We start from the raw sequence: 24,748 nt of genomic DNA on the forward strand, positions 1-24,748 counted from the left end.
CAGATGTTTAATGGCTTAACCCAGCTATTTTATCATAGAACCCATGGATAAACATTGTAAAGCATTTTCCTGAAACTGAACCATGCCAAATCTGGAATGTTTCCCTAATTCACTGTTCCTGGCTAAGAGGAGAAAATTATCAGTGTATGTTCTGTAGTGATTACTCTCTTCAATAATGGATTGCATAAACCTATTCCCCAAAGGACCCAAAGTACTTTTCTAATAATGGAGATAACAGGGACATTTTACAGAGAGAAAAACTGATGCATGAGTTTAGGAAATGGGTTCAGTGTTTTAGTGTCTGAAATGAAATCCAGTCTTATTAATGAGCTCTACTAGGCTACTCCTGACCAAAAGCAACACTGCCCATAGCACTTACACAGGAAGCATTTGTTGTTTAAATAACACACCTGACTCAAAATTAGGACAACCTGGGCTACAGACCTGCTCCATCACTCTCTGGCATCAATTTCCTCAGATGTAAAATGAAGGTTTGGTCTAGAAAACCTAGATTGTTTAAGATTCCTTGAAGGCCAAAAAATCATGATTCTAAACAGGAGATATCCAACCCTGAACTGACATACACATTTTTTTTAAATATAGAGAGGAAAAACAAAGAGCTAGTGGCAACATAATCTTTTGTTTCCCCAAACCAAAGACAACAAAAATGTTATCTACTCATGCAAATAAATCACTCAAACATGACCTTTAAAGCAACCTCAAACATCAAAAAAGAACCTCAAACCTACATTTATCTTTACAATGCTTCAGGCAAAGTAATTTACAGAATTTTGAGACTTCATAATAAATATGATATATAGAAAAAATAATATGGCTTTCATGTGAGGAGCGGAAAGATTTGGAACTAGCAGACTTGGGTTCTAGTTTCAAGTATGGAACTGACTATGAACATTCAGTTTTGTCACCTATAATATGAAGGGACTGGGATGGCTTATAAATGTTCTTTGAGCTTAAATCGAATAAATTTATGAATTAAATCTAGCCCCCTCATTTCACAGATTTTATAATTGAGGAAACTTAGCATCAGAGAGCTGAAGTGACATGCCCAGAATCAAACACTCAGATCTTCCTGACTTTAAGTTTTATACTCAATCTTCCACCCAATGCTCCTTGATAGAAAATTATAGTTAGAATGGATCTATTATTTTTGTTTGATTGTTTCAGGAAAATGCTTGACAATATCTCTCCATGGGTTCTATGATAGAATAATTATGTCTTTGTGACCCCATTTGGAGTTTTTTCCCTAGGCAAAATATTGGAGTGGTTTGCTTTCTTTCAGATGAAGAAACTGGGGTAAACAGAGTTAAATGACTTCCCAGGGGCAGCTAGATGGCACAGTGAATAGAATACTAATCCTGGAGTCAGGAGGACCTGAGTTTAAGTCTGGCCTCAAACAGTTGATACTAGCTGTGTGACCTTGGTTGGACAAGTCATTTAACCCCAATTGCCTCAGGAAGATAAGTCTTCCTGATTTCACACCCAGCACTATCCACTTAGCCATCTGGATGCCCTTAGAAAAGGACTAAGGTTCTAATCCACTTGTGAAGCTAATGCAGGAATCCTCTCTCAGAATCATTAATAGATGATCACTCACAAGTTGCTTCAGTACTTCCAAGATGGGAAGTTTATTATCTAACAAGTAATTTAGCTTCAGAAAGTTCTTCCTTATACTAAGTTGAAATATGTCACCTCCTAGAAACTTTCATCCACTTAGTCAACTCAATCAATCATACTTACTAAGCATCTACTATGTACTAGATATTATGCTCAGGGGTGGCAACATGAAGAAAAAATGAAATAATTCCTGCCCTCAAAGAAATGACATTCTAATAGGGCAATATATATGTATATATATATATATATATATATATATATATATATATAAATTGTTTTATAAAAATCATATACAAATGCAAATAAAAGGTACTTCTAGTTTTCAAGTATTATACCTTAAAACTTATCTTAGTCATCTGGATACTTATATTTTTCTGTTTTCCTATGGCAATAGTTATAGACTTCCACTAAATTCCTACTCTGAAAACTCATCAAGCCATGAAGGGGATGTTGAGTTTTTGAAAGTTAAAACCATTGGAGTACAAGCTCTGGAAAGTTTCTACCATATTGTAAAGATTTCCAGCATGTATTTAGTGATGAACTGTGTCTTCTATTCAAGGACCACCTGGATAATTCCAGAAAAGCTTCATTAACAGATTTGCAGTTAGGTGAAGAATTTTGCTACCTTATCAGACCACAAAGACATAAGATATAGATGGGATAGTGATCTGCACAAGTAGATAGAATATTCACACCAATTAAATTTCAAGTAATTCTAAAATACTTTCAAATACTCCTAAGGTCTAGATATTTCTTTCCAGAATCCCACAGAATCATAGGAGAGATAAACTGAGACAAAGAAAGACGAAAAGGACCTTAGAGATCATCTAGTCTAGATACTTTAATGTAGAGATGAAGAAACTTAGGCTTAGAGAAAGAAAGTGACTTGTCCAAGGTCATATCTTGAAGGAGATAAGCATTTATGTCTATTCTATACAAGGTGATATGCTGCTTGCTTTACAAATATGTCATGTAATCCTAATAACAACTTTGGTGTAAACAGCTGTGTTGTCTCCTCTATGTTATAAACACAAAGCACAATGTCTTGGAACTCTGGGCCCAAAACTAAGTGATTTATGGTTTGAGCCACTTTATTTGTCCTTCATTCTTGAAGATCATGACATCAGGGAGGTGATGCCATAACAAGCACATGAATTGGTTTTGAGTAAGGGGGGAGGTGTATGCTAAGTCAACAGCCTTACTTTCTCCTCCAGAATCACCTGGGTCTAGTGGCTGGATCAGGATTAACAATCAGATATTTCATCTCTGAAGGAAGATCAAGGAAATAAGTATTTATGAGTATTTACATTGCATTTATACTACACTTTAAAATTTGCAAAGACCTTTAAAACTATCTCATTTAATGTGACAACTCTAGAAGGAAAATGCTGTTATTATTCCCATTTTACAGATGAGGAAACTGAGGCAGTCTGAGGATGAGTGACTTGCTCAGTCACATAGTGGAGGGAGTATCTTTAATGGGATATGAATCCAGGTCTACTTTACTCCAAGACTAGCACTCTATCCATTGTACCACCCAATTGATTCAAAGAAAGAGCTATAAAATGAGGAGGTTATACTGGAGGGGTTCCAAAGTAATGCTTCAGAGTCTCAGATCCTATCTGATGGGGTTCCTTATAACTCCTTCAAGGCCTATCAAAGGTGTTTTTCCCCTTTCTCTAACTTCTCCATCTGAAAGTGATCCTTCCTCTTCTAATTCTTCTTAGCACTTTACTGACTCTCCTCTGCCCCCATCACACTGTATATGTAATCAAATAATATTTACCCTAGAAGACTGTTAAGTTCTGTGAAGTTAAGGGATGTGTCATTCATCATCCCTGTATGTTAAAGGCCAGCAGACGGTCATATATAGTAGACAATGAAAGAATATCCATTGAGCTACAAGAAACTGCAACATTACCAGCAACATAGATATGTTCTAAGTGGGGGAAGGAGTTCTAACATAAGAGTCAGGAGACCTAGAAGTGGGTCCTAGCCACTTCCTAGTTAGTTACTTCCTCACTCCAGACCTCAGTTTTCCCATCTGTCAAAAAAAAAAAACTGAAAGAAGATGGGTTAGATTAGATATTTCACCTCTAGAGTCATCATTTTATTTTAAATATCAATTTCAGGAACAAGATGGAAAGTTCCTTCATAAAGTAAAAACTCCTAACACTAGTGCAGGGGTACTTAAAATGTGAGATTGTGTATGAGATTATGTGTGAGTAGGTAACTCTCTTGGTAGTCTCGGGAAACATAATCTCAGCAAATTTTTAAATATATTAAAGAAAATATCTAGGATCACAGAGGAAATCAATAATATAGAAATACTATTGTCAAAATAGTTTTAAAAACAAGTTCACAAACTCCAGATTAAAACTCCTGAAGCTAGTGGAGAGAAAATGAGTAGGGTACAGGGGGAATCCTCTCAAAGAAAGGACTGTAGAAATGGAGACATATTAACAAGATTCATAAAACAACACAGACACTGATGATCCTCAAGATAAAAAGTGACTACAGCTTTGGAGTAACCTTTTCCTTCTTTCTTTCATATTCTGAATAAGAACTAAAATTTGGGGGAAAAATGAGGATAACGACAATACCTATATCCAAAATGAGACAATTATAAAGAATACAGTACATAACACATTATTAACTTTATATAAATATTGGTCATTATTATCATTATTATAGATTAAGGGTGTGATCTAGTAGTAGTAGTAGTAGTAGTAGTAGTAGTAGTAGTAGTAGTAGTAATAGTAGTAGTAGTAGTAGTAATAATAATAGCATTTATATAAAACTTTTAAGTTTGAAAAGCGTTTTGCATAGGTTATCCCATTTTTACTCTCAGAATAACCCTGTGAGGTAGGAGCTATTACTTCCATTTCACAGATGACTAAACAGACACTGAGAAAGAAAAGTCAGTCAACATGCCTGGCAAGTGTCTGAGAAACACTGGTTTAAGAAGTTAAAGAAACCTGAATTCTGGCAGATACTAACTCACCCTGTACCTTAGGCTAAGTAATTTTCTTCCTCTGGGTCTCAACTTCTTTATAAAATGAAAAGATTAGAAAAAGTTGCCACCTTTCCTGGTATTCTATAACAGATATCTGATATTCAAAGAGTTTTCTGAGGAAAGGACTCAGTAGTTCTATTTCTTTAGTATTCCCCATTACTATCACACATGTAAGCAGCTCCCCCCATCATTGTCCTGTGCATAGCAGATACTCTTCCAACAAATCAGATTTCAGGTCTATCTACTGCCCATGCCCAGTGGGGCTTACAAGATAGTGCCTTGTGCAATACTGGCCTACCACTATAATGGCACATTATAGCACAAACCCAATTGTAGCTCCCTTGAGTCAAAGTGGCCTTTAATCCTTATAGACCCCAAAACACCTGGCCCAATGCCAGAAGGCACTTAATGAATGTTTTTTAGACTGAATCAAAACTGGAGATAAATCATTTTTGGTATCACAAGTATATATATCACATATAAAGGGAAGTGTACAGTTTATTCCTAAAAAAATTTTGGGCAGATAGAGAAAACATTATTTTTCCTTGAAAGGCACACTAAAGCATTGATGGTAGAGGTTAATTGTTTTAATCATCTGGAAAGCAAGTGGGGATTATTCTTAAGAATGATAAACATGTCTATATTCTTGTATGACCCTACTAAAAGAGGTCAATGACAAAAAGAAAGGCTACATATACACCCAAATATTTGTTGTTTATTCATTTTCAGTCAAGTCTGACTCTTATTGACTCATTTTGAAGTTTTTTTCCTTGGCAAAGGTACTGGAATGTTTTGCCATTTTCTTCTTGACTCATTTTATAGATGAGGAAACTGAGGCAAACAGGTTTAAGTGACTTGCCCAGGTTCACACAGCTAGTAAAGTGGCTGAGGATGGATTTGGACTTGAGTCTTCCTGACTACAAGTCTGGCAGTCTATGCATTGCACCAGCTAGCTGCCCTTGAAACATTTATAGCTATACTTTTTGTGGTAGTAAAGAACTAGGAATCAAGATGTCTATTGATCAGGGAATGGCTAAATTGTGGTATGTGAATGTAACAGAATATTACTGTAGTATTGTGTTAGAAACTCTAAACAGAGAAAATAATATAATTGAGCACAGGACCTGGCTCATATAAGGCACTTATGAAATGCTGATGGATTGCTTTACTGATAATGACCAAGTTTAACCCAGAACAAGAGACATGAAAAGGCAATCCCCCTCCCCCCTTTTTAAAATATGGAACTATGGGTATGGTATATTGACTGCATATAAGAAACTTTTTTGATATGTTGATTAGTTTTGGTTTGTTCCCCTCTTTTTTATTTTTTAGTAAGAAGCACGGCTCTCTGAAAGAGGGGAAGGGAAACTGATTCATAGGATGAGAAATTTAGAGTGGGAAGGGACCTCAAGAAATGTGTGTTATGAATAAAGAAATGTCATCAATAAAAATGTATTTTAAAAAGCAAACAAAAAATGTCTTTCCCCAATAGATTTGTGATAATTTGCTCTTCTTATTTCAAAATTTCAAACGGTCTAAGATTTTGTGGGCATGGTCAGTACTTCATTGACTCTTGAAGATTGCAATCTCTACCATATGCCCTATGAGTCAGGTCTCTATGAATCACAGTGCCCCCCCCCAATCCATTACCTGGTAATTTAGGTTTATGAATGCACTTAGGCCAGGTCTAGGACAACAGACAATGGTCATCCTTCTTTGATTATTCTAAGAATTGGAAAACAAAACAAAAGAGGCTGAACTTGATGGCTCAAGTAAGTCATCTGGTTATTTTTAAGGATATTTTTCTTAGCAATCACAGAACCAACAACCAACTTGAAATAGTCATTTAGGCTGCCCAGAAAATTTATTTTGAAAGCCAAGGGCGCCAAGTATTCTGACTAAATAGTTTCTTGTTAATAAGACTCTGGACCAAAAAAACTTCACTGTTAAGGAATTCATAACTTTATCAGTGTGATTGCTTCCAAATTTACACTTGAGTAGGGTGGGCTAAAGTAGAGAATGCAGAAAGTAGCTGCTTAGAATACTAGCACTCTTCAGAGTTCTCATATGTTGGTTGAATTAAATCTTCAGAAGATATGCTGAGAAAGTTGAGAAAAGTCAGGCCTTTATTCAAAAAAGTCTCGAAGCACTTTACCAAAAGGAACAAAGACTATGGTATTGACCAATCACTTGTGGGTTACATGGGAATGGTTTTCAACAAATCAGTTAATCAAGAAGCAAGAACTTATGAAATGCCTATTATATGAAATATTCCTTACACTGGGCTAGCTCAAAATAGAGACAAAAACAAAACAATGAAGACTCCTTGAAGGTAGATGAAACAACACAGAGATAAATATGATACCTCTTTATGGCTCACATGTTCAGTTCCTACCAGTAATAGGAGTGGTGACACTACTCTCTGGGTTCTAGGAGGCTTTCCTTTTAAATGTTAGCTCATGAATTCCTAATTGCTTCCTTTTAATCAGCAGGTAAACTAAGTTAGCAAAGGTATTTACTCAAATAGCATAGCAAGGGGCTTCTAGATAGCACATGGGGTTAGAGTACCTGGTCTGGAGTCAGGAAGACCTGAATTCAAATTTGGCCTCTGACACTTTCTAGCTGTGTGACCCTGGGCAAGTCATTTAACCCTGTTTGCTTCAGTTTCCTCACTGTAAAATGAACTGGAGAAGGAAATGGCAAACTATTCTAGTATCTGAACCAAGAATATCCCAAATATTGTCATGAAGAGTTGGACATGACTGAAACAATTGAACAACATTAACAAAATAGCAAGAGGAGTAGTTACAAAGCATTTCTCCCATAAATAAATATAGAGTCCACGATGGGAAAGAATAGGCATAAACTGGTAGTGAAGGATCAGTGCCCCTCTCTCTTTGGAGGGTCCTCACCACATTTGCTGCAAGGTGTTCTGTTGCTAAATTGAGATAGCTCTTTCTATGACTCTGCTTGAACAGAAGCCCAGCTATACTTCCTAGAAAGTAAGAAGGTGTGTGGCTGGGTTGAGCAGGTCACTCATTCTGGTACCTCACCAGTATCCAGAGCTCCTAGGCAGGACCAGGAAGGATGATTTGGTTGCTGGGTTGCAGGGACGAACCCATTCATCTTTCAAGCACATTTTTGCTGGGCAGACATTGTCCTTATCCTACCTTAAGTCATTGGCTGTCCAAGGGAAACTTGGTTCTCTTTAGCTGGGCTTTCTCAGAGTTCTTCCGGTTAGGGCAAAGACTTAGCTTTTCTACAAATTCTGTGTCATTTAAAAGTCTCTTTTGACTTAGGATGTTTAGTTTCAATTCAGTCATTTTCACCTCACTTATTCCCCTAGGAATCTTACATAGATGAGCAGTACAAAGATATGAATATAGTTTATGCCCTGGAATCTATGCCACAGTCATTTAAGAAAAGGTGAAGAATGGCTTTACATTTGAAGGCTTTTTCCTTTACCTTTCAATTCATCTATCTTTTAGCCCCTGCATGCAATTTTTGTTGGTTTCCCTGAGGCACCCCATGCACATATAAAATGTATAGGGGGAAAAAACCCAAAAAAATAATCAGGAGTATGGAGCAGGAAGGACTGATGGATGGAGAAAAATCACAGAAAGGCTCAGCCATCTTTCTTCCCCCTAGTTCAGGTGAATGATGTCTGGCCGGGGCATTAGAAGTGCACTCTAGAGCCATGGAAGTATTTTCTTTCTGGGCCAAAGCTAACTCTAAGAGCATAGACATTTGTTGTCTTCCTGCACTCTAACTAAATAGGTCTTAAAATTTCAAATTAAACACTACATTAGGAGTGTGAGTTTTCAAAGGTTTATAATGTGTTTTACCTATGCTCCTTCTTAAGCCAACTCTATAAGGTATTATTATTCCCTTTTTACAGAAGTGAAAACTGAGGTCCAGAGAGATTGTGATTTGCCCAGGGTAATAACAGCTGATAAGTGAATGAGGCAAGATGTGAATTTAGCTTCCTCATTCCAAGTCTGGCAATCTTATCCCATATACTACCTAGTTGTCTCTGCTATAAGACTCTGCTAACAAAACATCAAATGGAAGCAAATTTAACATTCAGTAAGATCCATTATTTCATTCCTTCTCGAATTTGCATGGATTCTCTTCTATCAAGAATATCATCAATGCAGTCCACTCTTGTTCAGTTTCCCAGTCCTTTATGAGCTTGCCTATTTCCCCTTTCCTTAGTATTCTCATACTGTTCACATCTTCCCTCCATACCCCAAAAGAATCAGGATAAACTAAATTACATGAAGAGGCATAGCTCTTAGTACAACCATAGAAAGCTAGTGGTGGGAAGGAACTTGGGGATCATCAGTTCAATTGTCTCAATGCTAAGAAACCAGGACATATAAATGGGAAATAACAACTTAACTGGCAGCTAATTAGGAATAGGGCCAGGATTAAAATCCAGAGCTCCTGACTTCATCATAGGATGCTTGAACTAGAAAATGCCTAAGTTCATTTAGTCCAACTCCTTTTTACAGATGAGGGAACTGAGGCAAAATAACTTAATTAGACCTCTTTCTACTACCTCACATTGGCTTCAAAACATATAAATGATCTTTGAATGGAGCTAGGGATCTGAAATCAAGGGGAGGAGAGAATACATTCCAGACCTGGGGGACAGACAAGCTAAGCAAAGGCATGAAGATGGAATGTATGATTCATTTCTATTCTTAATCTAAGTTCCAATAAAATTTTTTCTCTTAAAGTGGGAGTTGAAGGAATTGAGGAACAGAAGCTAAAATGGAGGCAAAAATGGTTATTCTTTGAGCTTTTATTACCTTCTCTGTATTGTGAGGATAATATTTACATTATTTACTCTTAGAGTGGTGTGGAAACTTTTTATAAATCTGCAAGTGCTAATAAAATTAAAGTTTTTTTATTTTTTTCTGAGTAGAAAAATGAAAGTTGGTCACTGATCAGTGGAAAGGGCAGGAAAAAATTAAGCAAAAAAAATATATAGGGGGTCTTTGAAGTTTCATTCCAAAGTCACTGATCCAAGGATGAGAAGCTCAGATACTGTTACAACAATACAGTACTCCTACCCTGATTAAGAAACTAGGTAGAATAACTAGATTTCTTCCTGCCCCAGGGGCCTAACCCAGTATCTTAAGGAAGATAATAGGCTAGGTACATGCCTAAGCATTGAGATAGGGTTATATAAATAGAAAGTTGTTTTTTCCAAAATGTTTTGGAGCATATTTGAAGTAGATAGACTTCAAGGATATTCAGAGGGCAGCTCAAAGTTACTTAATGATTTGGTTTTATACTTTAAAAATTAACATTAGTAGGGCCTTTTAGAGGGTAGCAAGGGTAACTTGTCTGACTATAGTTGACAAGAAAAATGGGTAATTCACAATCCTACTCAATAATTACTTTGCCATAAAAATCAGACTATGAAAATTCAAAGTTATTTGATCAATAGCAAATTTTAGATGCTAGAATTATTGCCAAATAAATAAAATCCAGCTTCTTATCTGGGCATACAGGATCCTTTACAATCTGAATTGAATTTGCCTAAGTCTTTCTTCCTACAACATAAACATGTGGGGGGGGCAGCTTGGTTGGCATAATAGATACAGCATCAACCCTGGAGTCAAGGAAACCTGAGTTCAAATCTGGCCTTAGATGTTTGCTACTTACTAGCTAAAATGGAGGCAAAAACTGGATTGATCTTGGGCAAGTCACTAAAGTTCATTGTCTTACAAAACCCCAAAACAAACAAATTAAAAATAACATAAGTTCTGAGAGTCCGGAAGACCTGGATTCAAGTCTTTCTTCTGGAATGTACAAGGAAATTTGATCCTGGACAATTCATTTAACTTCTCAGGCATTTTAGCTAAGATGGGAAGGGAAGGAAAGCAGACAAGCCAAGAAGTGGTGATAAGGAGGAAGAGAATTCCATGAAAGGAAGACAATCAGAGAAGTTACCCAGGAGGAGATCTTGGTCAAGGAAAAGGAAGGAGACCAGTGTTATTGGACTGAAGAATATATGTATGAGTGTGAGAGGAATATAAGGTGTAAGAAGAATGGGAAGAAAGTGGGGGCAAGTTATGAAGGGTTTTGAATGCCAAGCAAAGGATATTATATTTGGTCCTAGAAGTGACAAGGCACCTCTGGAATAAAGAAGGGAAGTGATATGGTCACATTTGCACTGAAGTTAGATCACTTTGACAACTGAATGGAAGTTGGATTGAAATGGGGGAAACTTGTGGCTGGCAAAGCAACCAAAAGACTATTATAGTCCAGGCATGAGGTGATGAGGGCAGAGTCAGAGAGGTAAGGGCAGATGAGAGATGTTATCAAAAGGCAATCAACAGACCTTTGAAATGTAAATGATGTAGGGAGTGAGAAAGAGAAGAGTATAGGATGATATCCAGGTTGTGAATGGAGACTCTCCTAGGAAACTACCTTCAACAGTAACAGTGAAATTTAGAGGAGATAGGAAGATAGGAAAGACAAGTTCCATTATGGACAATACGAGTTTCAGATGTCTATGAATTATCTATTTTGGGAAGTTGAATAGACAGTTGGAGATTTGGAAGTGGAAGTTATCAGAGAGGTTATCTCTGGATAATTAGGTTTGAGAATCATCAGTATAGAGATGATAATTGAATCCCCAGGATAAAATAATAAAGAGAAATACTATAGAGGGAACAGGAAAAGGCCTACTCAATAAAGATGTTTGAGTTATAGTTAACTCTGAAGAAAACATTAGTGCAACAATAAAAATGAATACTAAATTCATTTCTTTTGAGTGATCCACCTGAGTCTTCAATTAATCCAACACTTTGTTGAGTCAACAAGCCAAGTTAGCTAATGTTTATTATATGCTCTATGATGTGTTTAGTATTATGCTAAAGGCTTACAAAAACTAAAAAAAGGACAGAAAGTATAGTTCTCAACCTTCAGATAAATGTTATCAGGAAGTGATCCTAATAGGGAATAAAAACTCACATATTTTAAACAATCAGTGAACAAGATGATGGATAATTAAATACTAAATTTTGTGATTCAGAAAACGAGAGGGAGGGAATCGGTTAAATCTAAGAGCAGTGAGGGAAGAAGGTTCTTTAAAGAGTATGTCGAATTAATAGTGTATGTTGCAAAACAGGCAGGAAATGGTCTTAGTAGGGTAGTAAGGGACAGGTCATAAAATTGTAGTATACAGGGGCTATAACAGACTTTAGACTTCATCTAGTTTGACCCCTTCCCCTTATGGATAAGGAAAATGGGGTCCAGAGAGAAGAAGCTCTCTAGAAAAGATAGAACCCCATTAGTTGATCCTTCTTTTATTCCTATATCATCCCTTTTTGAGGTTATTGGTTATTTGTCTAATTGAACTGACAAGTGGGCAAGACTATATGGAATGTAATCTTTGTTGTAATCACAGTAACACTAAGGTATTATGTGAAAAGTGTTGACTTCAGTCATTATAAGACATGAATATGAGTCCTACCTAGTTTATTAACTGTGTGGAAGTCATTTCCTCTCTACTGACTTGGCATAGCATCCCCTTCCTCAAATCCAATTCATGTGCTTGTCATGGCATCACCCCCCTGATGTCATGGTCTTCTTCGAAAATGAAGGACAAATATTATAAGAGCCTCAGTTTCCATATCTTTAAAATGGAGTCAATAATACTTGGATCACCTACCTCACAGGATGGTCGAAAAAAATACTTTGTAGTTGGTTCTATAGATGTAAGCGAAGATGATGATGATGATGATGATGATGATGATGATGATGATGATGGTGGTGGTGGTGGTGGTGGTGGTAGAGGTGGTGATGAGGAAGAATAGATTTATATGATGACTCCTTTAGCCCAATGGAATGAGGTAGTTGCTCAGCATGAACAATTTCTAAAAGCCAAGAATAGGATATAGAAAATCAAGTCAAATGCATTTTAGGCCTTTAAAAGATTTAACTACATACTTCTTTATCAGCAGGAAGGATGTGGGTTCCCAAGTCCAAGAAAGGCATCATCTTCACTTGTCTTTAAATGCCATTCTGGCTCTGAAAAGAGCTCTGGAGTGGGATAAACAGCAGGGTTGGGATACAGGATAATGTCAGGGCCACAATGCTTCCAGAATAGCATATTGACAATTTGGAACTCTGTTTGCAAGTGGTACCAAGACTCAGGCCAGCTCTCTCCATCGCTGCTGATTCATTAGCCTCCTTTGACTGATGATGGGATTTGTGGAAAATCACAAGATTACATAGCTCCCAGCAGAGACACAGACTCAAAAAACTCAGTCACTTGTGGCAAGAAACTTGAAAGATAAAAATCAATTAAGTCTTTCCTTTTTTATGAGTATAATTTTTTTTAATCCAATTCCCAAAATGTCATTTAGGAGATGCTGGTGATAAGGAGGAACTACTTTTTGAATTTTTATAAAATTTCCTGTGTAGGATCACAAGTGGGAAAACTTAGAAATATTAGCTAATTTTAAAATCTACAAGTAAAAAAAAGTTCATTTAATTTCTGCTAAGTGCAAGACTAGGTACTGGGGTTATACAAATTGGCTAGAAAGAATAAAAAGGGTAGAAAGGCAATTTGGGAGAGTGGTGAGTGGAATCACAGAACCTCAGTCCAGTTCTACCTCTTCCACCTTTCAACTTTGTGACCATGTGAGCCCCTCAAAAACAAGAACCATCTTTTCCCTGTCTTTTTATCCTCAGCACTTAAGAGTGTTGGGTTCATAGGAGATGCTTAATAAATCCTAATCATCTAACTAACCTTAGGTGCCTCATCTGTAAAGTTGGCACAATCACCACTATACTTATACCTTATCAGGGCATTTTAAGGAGAACATTTTATAAATGTAAAAATTTTTTAGAATTAAAAAAGAGAAAAAATCATAAAACATTTGTAAATATATGGAAACACACATCTAAATATAAGTATGTAAATCAATATCAGTATGAAGGAGAGTGAGAACCATCACAAATGCAGTATAGCAAGCACTTCCTCCTTTCCTCTGCCGATTGGATACTGTCCCCTACCATTTCCAGTCACTCAAGTAGAAACCCAAAAACCCTTATTCTAGTACAATCCTCCCCACCTTTCCAGTTTACTCCCTCCTTCCTAATAGTTATGCTCTGTTCCCATTCAGTCATTCATCCTAGCTGGACTTTGAATAAGCAGGGAGTCATCAACTACAAACATTCCAATAAGATGAGGGCATCTTTTTACTACTGCACCCTAAGAGCCACTGAATAAAATCATTTGTCCCATCATTATACCTTCCAGCTATTCAATGTCAACTCTTGGGATTCCTAGGAACTCTCATATGACCTTCCAAAGGGCCCTAAGCACCCTTGAGCTTTGTCATTCTCCCTATAACAGCATTAACTCCAATGACATCTTTGTTTACCAAAACCCTGAACTGTATTATCACTCCTAATGAGAATGTGAGCTCCTTGAAAGCAGGGACTGTCTTGTTTCTCTAATTGTCACTTAACAATGAGCACAATGCAGAGTTAAACACTGATCAAAGTTCATTCATTCATAGAGACATAACCCACATAATTCCACCATGATTTTGCAAATGCATAAATTCATTTTTAGTTCAACCTCATTATATAGTCATTCTACAGAGAGGAAGGGAATGGATTCCACCCTATTGGAAACTGTCCTTACCTTTTCTTCCAGCACTGATTCATCTAAGGGAACCAATTAAAGACATTGGGCTTGTTGTTCCTACATGTACAAATACCACAGAAATGGTACTGACAAGATGTACAGGAGGAGTTCAGAGAATGTAGAGACTAGTGTGGCCTGGGGTGGTGAAGGAAGTATTCACAGGATTTAATGAATGTTAATTGGGTAGAAGGGAAGTCATGGTGAGGTGAAAAGAGTGCTAACTATATATAATCAGAAGACCTGGGGTTCAGACCTGGGTTATGAGTATAATCACATCTATAAAATGAGATGGTTAGACTAGACAAAAGCTATGTCCTTTTCGACTCTAACACTCTATGACTTCCTTGAAAGTTTAGCTGAGAGATATGGATCCATGCATAGGTGTCAATCATCTGAAGAGGGGTGAGGGAATTTCAGGGGTATATAAATTGATACCTCACCTGGCTTCGGGTAGCAAGTAATTCAGAGGCTAAAGTTATTAAGTCCCAATTTGAGAGTAACATTTAAAAAACTGGAAAATATGTTAAAAAAATTGAGTATCCTTTGAAAAATTCCCACAAAAATTCCCCTCAATAACCTCTAGTAAATCTCTGTTGTGAAATCTATCCTTTGAGGTTTTGCCTTTGAAGGTTTAGTTAGATCTATTGGGATTCAATTCTATTCAATTCAAAAACTATTAATTAAATGTATACTATGGGTAAGGCCTGAAGCTAGGTTAAACATTCACAAACAATTCCAATTACTTTTTAAACACCTAGTAAGCAATATCGCTGGGCAAAACAGGACCTCCCTTTGGGAACAGAAGAAATACGAAAAGCACCTCTACAAGAAATGAGTCTATAGTAGTGGGTGGGTGTCAGAGATACTACTGCCCTCACAGGCACATTTATGGAGCTCTTGTTTACTATATATGTTTATAGGTATCATGCATACACACATGAATATGCACATGTGTGTCTCTGAACATAGATACATGCATTAATATGGTATGAGATATTTTCATTCACTTCAACTAAACATATATATATATATATATATATATATATATATATATATATATATGAGTACCTATTGTATGCTACAAAGTATCACAAACAGACTATGTCTTCTGCCACTAAGGAATTTATAATCTAGTATACATGGAGAAAAAAGAGAGAAATGACAGGTACACAAAAGGGAAATGAAGCCCAGAGTGTTTTGCACAAGATTCCAGAGTCAGTAAGGCAAAGTTGAGAAAAGACTCCCAGGTCTCTTGGTCCTTTTGTTTAATCTATTGCCCATTAAAACATTTTTCTTCAAAGTTACTGTTGAGGTTAATAAACATTAGGTTGAATAAATTATTTTCTCACAAGCTATACTGTGATAATATCTTATCTAAGAATGGCAGTGGGAAAGAAGCAGCTGGCCTACTAATGAAACTGAGATCACTTCAATCTTTTTTTCCCCTCTTTCTCAAGAGGAAGAGAGATTAACCAAAGTTTAGACTAAGACAACATAATGCCTAAACCATCTGGATAAAAAAGTGAAAAATTCAATCCATCATCCAGTGGTTTCCAAATACCAAGAACCTGACTGAATATGAAGTAGTGTGTAGATAAGTCACCTCAATGGACTGAATTTTTCACTTTTCTTCATGATAGCCCACATAGACAGAATTAAAAAATGGTTAATTATTGACTCTTGGAGGTCATCAAGGGGAGAATGGATAATCAATTAACAGGGGATGTTGTAAAGGATATTCCTCTTCACTTACTGGCTGAACTAGAATTCAAGAACTGTTAAACTGTTTTTTCTTTCATTGACCCTTTTAGCGGTCTGATGAAGCCTACAGAACCCTACTCAGAATGATTTTAAATGCATGGCACATAGGATTACAAAGGAAGCCAATTTCATTAAGATAATACATGTGATAAATATAAAAATATTTTTTAAAAACTAGTCTATAGACCCAAGTGCCCCTGAACTAGATGATCTCTGGGGTTCCTTTGGCTTTCACTTTGTGTGATTATAATATAGCTTGCCCAACTCTTTTATCAACAATTTGATAACCCAGTCATTTAGACTCACCTACCATTTATAGACTCATAAACAAAAACCATCTTGCTATAAAAAAAATCATGAGAATTTAAGAAAAAAAGAAACAACCACACTATCCTCAAGTACTGACAGGCAGCTGCTATGCATAGAACTAAAGAACAAAAACTCCATAATCAGATTCTATCTTTTGATCTGTTGAAAGGGATTGGGGTGGACATTCACATCCATGTAGCTCATAAGGGATAGAGGACTTGACTATGGGGATACAAACTTATGAAATCTTCATACCGTAAATTACTTGGGGTTCTGAGCCACACAATTGAATGTGTAAGTTGCTGGAGAGAGAGATTTAAAAAAAAAAGCGGGAGTATGGCATACCAGGAAGGCATAGGGACTAGTTGGAGTCAGGGGCCTAGGTTCCAGGACCAAACTCTTTTTTAGCAGGTGTTAGTAATTCCCATATCTACTCCAAGCATGTGGTACCTTTCTTTGAACCCTCTACACATATCACAGTGCCTGGCATATGTAAGTGCTTGTTCACTAAAAGTACTTTGTAAAACAAAAAGTATAATAAGTACATATATGTATAAATGAATATAATGGTTTTATATATATATATGTTATATATAATATATATCTGTTAATGTGGATTAAGATTATTATTAGAATTATTCATTTCTGTTTAGAGAAATCAATGAAAAGATCTATTTTCTGGATAGTGTTTAAACAGAAAGAAAAGTCAACTTGAAGATAAGCATGGTACAATGGAAACAGCACTAGCTTTGGAAGTTTCAAATATCATCTTTGATTTTCACTGCCTCTGTAACCTTGGACAAGTCATTTGACCTCTATGGAACTCAAGTTTCTGCATCTGTAAAATGAGGAGACTGGCTTTTGAGATCTTTCCCAGAACTAAATCTATGACCCTATGACACCTTTAGTCCAAGTCAGAAAAAGAAGCTTACTGTGGGCTCTACAACCTGATGCCCTTCCTCATTTTGTAGCTTTGTGTCACATAATCTAGTCAAAATGCTCTATTCTATCTCCCCCAAATATGGCCCATATTTTCCTGTACCTGCCTTTGTTTACATTTTTCCCAATTCATGGAATGTCTTCTCTCCCTTTCTTCACCTGAATTTCTATCCATTCCTGAAAGAAAAAAGGCTCCCTAAAACATTGTCTGAACCTTAAAGAAGTAGCCATAATACTCTTCAAACTTTACATAGTACTTAGTTGTATTCAACTTCTCTAAAGTATTTATCAGGTAAGACTATATACCATTATTTGTTTTGTAATTTATTCTCCTTTTGCCATTATGGCAAATATCAACCTTTTAAGTAAAGTTTACATCTCCTAGCTAGAGTCTAGTACAATGCTGTATACACACAACAAAGGACTTAGTAACTAGCTATTGGGCTTAAATGTGTTGACCTGGGAAAAAGAAAGCTCTACTTAAAAAAAAAAAAAAAAGAGAAGCAGGATCAAAATTTAAAGAAAAGGAGGACAGGAAGCAGATTTTCCATGAAATCATTCCAGTAACCTGTTCTCTCTGGAGATGATACCTCCATTTTATCTGATTTACTGGAAGACACTAAGTTAAATGCACTCCCCACAACACAAGGAAGGTTTTTTTCCTGTCCCCAGTTATCTGATTGGACTCTTCTTCAGCCATATACACATCTTGCTGGTGATTTATCTTCCATGGAATCACATTCCATGCCACTCTATACTCTGTACCTTTCAACTGTGGAATCTGCTTTGCACCCAGAAGGCTGGCTAGGCTCAGGAACAGTTCCCCAAATCTCATGTCCAACACATGTTTACATACTAGGAAAGGAATGGGAAACTCTCTCCCTCCTGGAATTGTCCTGTTTGACCATAGTTTCTAGTTCGGGATGGAAAGACTAAGTAAGGTTTTGAAGCCCAGATCAAGGATATACAAGGGGAGACAATATGGGAGCTAATCTTTGTTATTAGCAATAGAAACTCAGATTTTTCCAGATCTATGATGATCATATGAACTGATTTTCCTGGCAGGTCTTAATTTCAAGAAGGAAAAGGTATAAGTATTATTAAAAATACATGTAAATATAAATGTATACACTAAAAGCATACTAAAAAGAAGTATTATAATGCTTTACTGGAGAAATACCCTTTGACTGACTCTATGGCCTGAATTCAGGACTTAGCATAGTATAGCCTTTAGTAACATATGGAAGGTCCTGAATATGTGGTGACTGATTGATCTTTGCTTTGGGATATATAACCTTAACCCCAATGTCTAGTGCTCCATTTTTTTCCATTTCATTTTATCTCAGCAAATATTTATTTTGTGCCTACTATGTGTAAGGGAGGTATGAAAGACAGATATGACATGATTTTGCCCTCTATAAGAGAGGTTAAAAACAAAAAGAAAGACAACTAAGCATTACAAGAGGTCTAAGAAGAAAAGTTACTATGACCAGACAAATTTGTTAAGGCTCTTAGAGTGGGATCTGAATAGAATTTTCAAAGAACAAACAGAAGTTCAATATCAAGAAGGAGAGGACAACTAGGTGGTGCATTGGAAAGAGCATCAGCCCTGGAGAGTTCAAATCATCCTCGGTACTCATTAGCTGTATGACCGTGGGCAAGACATTTAATTGCACTGCCTTGCAAAAAAACAATATAAATAAACATACACACAAATATGAGAAGAGGGAGAGAAAAAGCAAGCATAGAGAACAGTTTAAACAATGACATGAAGGCAACAAAGTATATGGTCCATTTAGAGAACAGAAAGGATTCCATTTTGTCTGTGGTATATACATATGGAGTGAAGTAATAAAGGATATTAACTAGAGTGTGGTATTTATGGAGTAAAGTAATATGGGATAGGGCTGATAAGGTAGGCTTAGATGCTAGAGGGTTCCGAATCACAGGCCATGACATTTAAATATGACTTGGTAGACTTGGGAAGAAATGAGTGAGCAGAGGAATTATAGCACCCTTAGAAGATACCTTAGACATATTCGTGAATCTTTTTTGGCAATTGTACTGACAAATAGTCATCAATCTTCTGATAAAAGACATTCGATGATAGGAATCTTACACACTCACAAATAAAGTCATTTCACTTTGGTGCAACTTGAATGGTTACCAGGCTTTTTCCCTTACATTAAGCCAGAAATCTTCTCTGTAACTGCAACATGCTTTCAACTTAGATCTTTTGGGCCAAGGAAAACAAAATTCAGCAATTAAAAAAAATGTTCCAATATTCTCTTCAAACATTTGAGGACACTTAAACTATCTCTTGGCTAAACTTTCCCAGTTCTTTCCAACAACCTTTATATTGGTAATCAATCAATCAATCAATCAGTAAACATTTATTAAGTGCCAGGAATTATGTTAAGTTCCAAGGATACAAAGAGTGAAGACAGTTTCTGCCTTCAAGAAGTTTACAATCTAATGGAAGAGACAAACTGCACAGAAATCTATAAAAAGCAAGGTATGTATACAGTAAATAGGAAATAATCAATAGAGAGAAGTCACTAGAATTAAGAGGGCTTGAGGAAGACTTCCTGTAGAAAAGGTTAAGTATTCATAGGGACATAGTTTTAGAGCTGAAGGAAATTTTAGAGATGAGAAAAACCAAAACCCCAAAAGATGAAGTTATTTCCCCAAGATGATAGCAGAATGAATCATAGAGGCAGGATGACAGTTTCCAATACACTTATTATTCCTATTTTCTCTTCTCTGGATATACTTCAGCTTGTATAAGTCCTTAAAATGTGGTGCCCAGAGCCACCATATATAACACAGTATTCCAGAAATAGATTCATCAGAGCCCCTACCTCATTCTAAATACTACATTTTCTTAAAATAGTTCAAGGACTTCCAGCCAAGATGGTGGAGAGAAGACAGGCACAGTTCTAAAGCCTCCTGATCTCTTCCCCATCTATCACATGAAACAAACCTCTTAAAAGAAATCTGAACCAGGAAACCCAGAAAGAAAAGCCAGGAGAGGAAAATCTATCTCAGGATTTATCTCCAGCAGCAGCCTTGGCTGAGTACCTGTAGGTGAGTCTGGGCTCCGAGGGAAGATCAGCCCGGGATCAGCCAGATTAACAGCTGAATTGGAACCAGGAGTCTGAGGGCCCGAGAGCTGGACCTGCTGGATCAGCGGTTGGGCTGTACAAAGGGGGCTTGGGTCTGTGGGGAAGCAGAGGTGCTGGTGTTGGTGCTGTCCCCCTGGAGCTTGGGGAAGGGGCTGTGGGGAGAGGTCTGGTGCAGGAGAGCTGCGGACACCATCCCTGGGCTCCTCAGGTCTGAGAAACTCTGAGTCCATGCCTCCATTGCACAGAGGTCTCCTCCAAAACAAACAATAGCAAACTACTTCTGCCTCAGGCCCAGGTGTGTGAGCAAAAGAACCAGCCCAGCTGAGGAATGACCTCAGGCCAGGGTAAATCCCACCATTGATTGAAGGCAAAAGAATTCAATAGCTCCAATTCCTTCCCTCAAGTAAAGGGAGAAGGCCTCTCAACCAAGGTCACAGACACTCCAGAGAAAACAACCAGCACCTCCTACTGGCTAGCCAGAGAAACTGCACTCAGTAAAGCCTTCAGTGATCTCAAGCCCAGGTGAACCAGCCCCCCCCCCCCCCAACTCAAGGTCTTAGCATAATGAAGAAGGGTCAGCGGAAAGGTGGATACACAGAAAAATTCCTGGAAGGGAAAGACTGCAACTCAGAGAGACCTGGAACCTCTGAGGAGAATACAATCTGGTCTCCAGCACAAAAAGACTTCCTTGAAGAAGTAAGGAAGGAGCTTAAAAATTTGGGAGAGACAATTAATACCTTGCAACAAGAAAACAAAACCTTAGAAAGTACAATTGGACAAACACAAAAGGAGAATAAATCTCTCAGATCCTCAAAATGAGCAAATGCAAAAAGAAATTAATTCTCTCAAAACCTCAATTGGTCAAATGGAAAGCTCTTTCAAAAGTAGAATTGACCAATTGGAAAAGGAGTTGCAAAAGGTTAATGAAGAAAACTCCTCCCCCCCAAAAAAAGAATGGAGTCTACAGAAACTAATGACTCCATGAGACAGCAAGAGTCAGTTAAACAAAATAAAAAAATAGAAAAAATAGAAGCAAATGTAAAATACCTCATCAACAAAACCACTGACCTCGAGAATAGATTGAGGAGGGGCAACCTGAAAATTATAAGACTTCCTGAAAACATTGAAGAGAAAAAAAGCCTGGAGTTAATATTACAGGATCTAGTGATGGAAAACTTCCCTGACATCATGGAATCGGAGGACAAAGTAGTTATTGAAAGAGTACATCGATCCCCACCAGAAAAAGATCCTAAAATGAAAACACCAAGGAATGTTGTGGCCAAACTCCAGAACTATCAGATAAAAGAGAAAATCCTGCAAGCAGCCAGAAAGAAACAATTTAAATATCAAGGAGCCACAGTAAGGATCATGCAGGACCTGGCTGCATCAACTTTAAGGGATCGAAGGGCTTGGAACGAGATATTTCGAAGATCATGGGAGCTTGGAATGCAGCCAAGAATTTACTTTCCTGCAAAGCTGAGCCTTCTCTTCCAGGGAAAAAGATGGGCATTTAACAAAATGGAAGAATTCCAAAAATTTCTGATGAAAAGAACAGAGCTAAACAGAAAATTTGGACATTAAACAGGAGGTTCAAGAGACACATGAAAAGGTAAAAAAAAAAAAAGGGGGCGGTAAAAGAAAAAAAAATGCAATCCAGTAAGTTGAAACTGGCTATATCCCAGCATGGGGGGGGACTCTCATAAATCCTGAGAAATGTAACTCTTACAGAGAGAATATACCTAGCCAGAAATGATGGACATCCATGACCTATCCATGAGACTGCTATCTAATGGGATGTAACTGGCTTTAACCCCAGTTGGGAAAAAGACTCTAATAACTTTCAGGAATTTTGACTCTATTCAATAGAATATACTGAACTAGAAGGGACACTCAGAATTTTCTATGACCTAGATAGAATGATCTAAAAAAATACACTACCTCCCTAAAAAGGGGGACAGGAAAGAGACGGGAGGAGGGAGGGGATTGAATGGGACAAATCTCATTACACTAATAGGTACAAAAAACCTATGGTAATAGAGGGGAAGAAGGCAGCAGAGGAGAAACACCTGAATCTTCTTCTCATCAGACTTGGCTTAAAGTCAACCTACACATACTCAGTTAATTTATAAAACATCTAACCTTTCAAGTATTAAAAGGGGAAAAGGGGAAAAGGGGAGGGGGGATGGAGAAAGGAAAGGGGAGTGGGGGAAATAAGGGGAAATAACAAAAGGAAGGGAAGGGAAAAGGGAAAAAGGGAAAGGGGAAAGAAAGGGGAGGGTGTGATATAGGAGGTCAAATACACTGAAGGGGTGGTATTCAAAAACAAAATACTGGGGAACATGGATAAAAGGGGGGAAAGGGGGAAAAATACAAACAGAAGGAAGATAGCATGGAGGGCAATAAAGAATTAGTAATCATAACCTTGAATGCGAATGGGATGAACTCTCCCTTAAAAGGTAAGCAAATAGCAGAGTGGATTAAAAACCAGAATCCTACAATATACTGCTTATAAGAAACTCATTTGAAGCAGAGAGATATATATAGAGTAAAGGTAAAAGGTTGGAGCAAAATATATTTTGCTTCAGCTGAAGTAAAAAAAAGCAGAGGTAGCAATCCTATTCTCAGACAAAGCAGCAGCAAAAATAGATAGCATTAAAAGAGATAAGGAAGGAAACTTTATCCTCTTAAAAGGTACCATAGACAATAAAGTTATTTCAATATTGAATATATATGCACCCAGTGGGACAGCACCCAAATTCTTAGAGGAGAAGCTGAAAGAACTACAGGAAGACATAGACAGCAAAACTCTACTAGTAGAAGACTTCAACCTCCTGCTATCAGATCTAGATAAATCAAATCATAAAACAAACAAGAAAGAAATTAGGGAGGTAAATAGATTGTTAGAAAAATTAGATATGGTAGACTTATGGAGGAAACTAAATGGGGACAGAAGGAATATACCTTTTTCTCTGCAGTACATGGAACTTATACAAAAATTGACCATGTACTAGGACATAAAAACCTAATGATCGACTGCAGAAAGGCAGAAATAGCAAATACATCTTTCTCAGATCACAATGCAATAAAAGTCATATGCAATACTGGGCGGCCAAGGAGATATAGACCCAGAACAAACTGGAAACTGAATAACCTCATTTTAAAAAATGAATGGACCAAAAAAAAAATTATAGAAAGAATTAACCATTTTATCCTAGATAATGATAATAATGAAACAACATACCAAAACCTATGGGATTCATTCAAAGCAACTCTCAGGGGATATATTATATCTCTAAATGCTTATATGAATAAATTGGAGAAAGAGGAAATCAATGAACTAAACATGCAACTAAAAAAATTAGATAAAGAACAAATCAAAAATCCCTAATCAAATACCAAATTAGAAATTTTAAAAATTAAAGGAGAAATTAATAAAATCAAAAGCAAAAAAACTATTGAATTAATAAATAAAACCAAAAGTTGGTATTATGATAAAACCAATAAAATTGATAAACCTCTGGTCAATTTGATTAAAAAAAAGAAAGAAGAAAACCAAATTGCTAGTATTATAAATGAAAAAGGTGAACTCACCACCAATGAGGAGGAAATTAGAGTAATAATTCGAAATTATTTTGCCCAACTCTATGCCAATAAATTTGATAACCTAAGTGAAATGGATGAATATTTACAAAAATATAAGTTGCCCGGGTTAAATGAAGAAGAGATTAAATACCTAAACAACCCTATCTCAGAAAAAGAAATTCAACAAGCCATCATTGAACTCCCTAAAAAAAATCTCCAGGGCCTGATGGATTCACAAGTGAATTCTACCAAACATTTAAGGAACAATTGGTTCCAACCCTATATAAACTCTTTGGAAAAATAGGGAAAGATGGAACTCTGCCTAACTCTTTCTATGAAACCAATATGGTACTGTTACCTAAACCAGGAAGAGTTAAAACAGAGAAAGAAAATTATAGACCTATTTCCCTGATGAATATAGATGCAAAAATCCTAAATAAAATCTTAGCAAAACAACTACAACAAGTCATCACTAGGATAATACATTATGATCAAGTAGGATTTATTCCAGGAATGCAGGGATGGTTCAATACTAGGAAAACTGTTAGTATACTCAATTATATCAATAACAAACCTATCAGAAATCATATGATCATATCAATAGATGCTGACAAAGCTTTTGACAAAATACAGGATCCATTCCTATTAAAAACACTAGAGAATGTAGGAATTAATGGACTGTTCCTTAAAATAATTAGCAGT

The 24,748-nt window shown here is 36.8% G+C and overlaps 1 protein-coding gene across 6 annotated transcripts in view; it reads right to left on the reverse strand.

Annotated features, from left to right (window-relative positions):
- The window catches only part of HPCAL1 (hippocalcin like 1), a 187,840-nt gene that overhangs the window by 76,709 nt on the left and 86,383 nt on the right, over positions 1 to 24,748 (reverse strand). For 5 of the 6 annotated variants that reach the window (XM_074209767.1, XM_074209769.1, XM_074209765.1 and 2 more), the window contains exon 2: positions 12,342 to 12,546. The exons of the other annotated variant lie outside the window; for it this stretch is intronic. The gene's annotated coding sequence lies outside the window, so the exon portion shown is untranslated. The remainder of the gene's footprint in view (positions 1 to 12,341; positions 12,547 to 24,748) is intronic. 6 annotated transcript variants of the gene reach the window in all.

This window comes from Macrotis lagotis, chromosome 1 (genome assembly GCF_037893015.1).
Source record: "Macrotis lagotis isolate mMagLag1 chromosome 1, bilby.v1.9.chrom.fasta, whole genome shotgun sequence".
NCBI classification, from domain to species: Eukaryota; Metazoa; Chordata; class Mammalia; order Peramelemorphia; family Peramelidae; genus Macrotis; species Macrotis lagotis.